Here is a 2,185-nt window from a genome sequence, read left to right as displayed (position 1 = left end):
ATCGAGTAGTCATCAACACGTGATTGCCAGGCATTCACAATGTCTGCAGTTGCTGGCGCAAGTGGTACACCTAGCGGTGCTTCCAGGACGTAATTGTTTTGTGCAGCAATGAGGATAATCCTCAAGTTACGGACCCAGTCCGTGTAATTGCTACAATCATCTTTCAACTTTGCTTTCTCAAGGAACGCATTAAAATTCAACGGAACACAGCACGGGCCATCTATCTACAATCAACATAGACAAGCAAGATACTATCAGGTACTAAGTTCATGATAAATTTAAGTTCAGTTAATCATATTACTTAAGAACTCCCACTTAGATAGACATCCCTCTAATCCTCAAAGTGATCATGTGACCCATATCAACTAAACCATGTCCGATCATCACGTGAGATGGAGTAGTTTCAACGGTGAACATGACTATGTTGATCATATCTACTATATGATTCACGCTTGACCTTTCGGTCTCCGTGTTCCAAGGCCATATCTGTTATACGCTAGGCTCGTCAAGTTTAACCTGAGTATTCCGCGTGTGCAACTGTTTTGCACCCGTTGTATTTGAACGTAGATCCTATCACACCCGATCATTACGTGGTGTCTCAGCACGAAGAACTTTCGCAACGGTGCATACTCAGGGAGAACACTTATACTTTGATAATTTAGTGAGGGATCATCTTATAATGCTACCGTCAATCAAAGCAAGATAAGATGCATAAAAGATAAACATCACATGCAATCAATATAAGTGATATGATATGGCCATCATCATCTTGTGCTTGTGATCTCCATCTCCGAACCACCGTCATGATCACCAACATCACCGGCGCGACACCTTGATCTCCATCGTAGCATCATTGTCGTCTTGCCAATCTTATGCGTCTACGACTATCGCTACCGCTTAGTGATAAAGTAATGCATTACAGGGCGATTGCATTGCATACAATAAAGCGACAACCATATGGCTCCTGCCAGTTGTCGATAACTCGGTTACAAAACATGATCATCTCATACAATAAAATTTAGCATCATGTCTTGACCATATCACATCACAACATGCCCTGCAAAAACAAGTTAGACATCCTCTACTTTGTTGTTGCAAGTTTTACGTGGCTGCTACTGGGCTTAGCAAGAACCGTTCTTACCTACGCATCAAAACCACAACGATAGTTTGTCAAGTTGGTGCTGTTTTAACCTTCGCAAGGACCGGGTGTAGCCACACTCGGTTCAACTAAAGTTGGAGAAACTGACACCCGCCAGCCACCTCTGTGCAAAACACGTCGGTAGAACCAGTCTCGCGTAACCGTACGCGTAATGTCGGTCCAGGCCGCTTCATCCAACAATACCGCCGAACCAAAGTATGACATGCTGGTAAGCAGTATGACTTATATCTCCCACAACTCACTTGTGTTCTACTCGTGCATATGACATCTACGCATAAAACCTAGCTCGGATGCCACTATTGGGGAACGTAGTAATTTCAAAAAAAATCCTACGCACACGCAAGATCATGGTCATGCATAGCAACGAGAGGGGAGAGTGTTGTCTACGTACCCTCGTAGACCGTAAGCGGAAGCGTTATATCAACGCGGTTGATGTGGTCGTACGTCTTCACGATCCGACCGATCCAAGTACCGAAAGCACGACACCTTCGAGTTCTGCACACGTTCAGCTCGATGACATCCCCGCCTTCTCGATCCAGCAAGAGAGGCAAAGTAGTAGATGAGTTCCGGCAGCACGACGGCGTGGTGACGGTGTTGGTGAAGAACAATCTCCGCAGGGCTTCGCCTAAGCACTACGAAAACTATGACGGAGGATAAACTATAGGGGACGGGGTTGCCGGCACACGGCTTGGTGTTTCTTGATCTGTCTTGGGTGCTAGCCCTACCCCTCTATTTATATGTTGAGCCTTGGGGTCGAAACTTGGAGTAAAAGCCTCCACAAAGTCGATTTCACCCGAAAGGCAAGAGTCCTTCTCGGACTCCAGGGCCAGACGACCAGGGTTCCCGGCGTCTGGACCCAGACGCCAGGGACCCTGGCGTCTAGCCCCTGGACTCCGCAAAACTTCCATTTGCGCTTTCCAAAAACCTCGTGGGTTTTCCCCTTTGGCCCAGATAAAGTGTTCTTGTGCCCAAACATTTCGGGAAACATCTCCGATGGATTCCGGAACCTTTCCGGAGATCAAACAC

The sequence above is a fragment of the Aegilops tauschii genome, chromosome 3 (assembly GCF_002575655.3).
Source record: "Aegilops tauschii subsp. strangulata cultivar AL8/78 chromosome 3, Aet v6.0, whole genome shotgun sequence".
Classification (NCBI taxonomy): Eukaryota; Viridiplantae; Streptophyta; class Magnoliopsida; order Poales; family Poaceae; genus Aegilops; species Aegilops tauschii.
Note: the sequence above shows the minus strand (reverse complement) of the source record.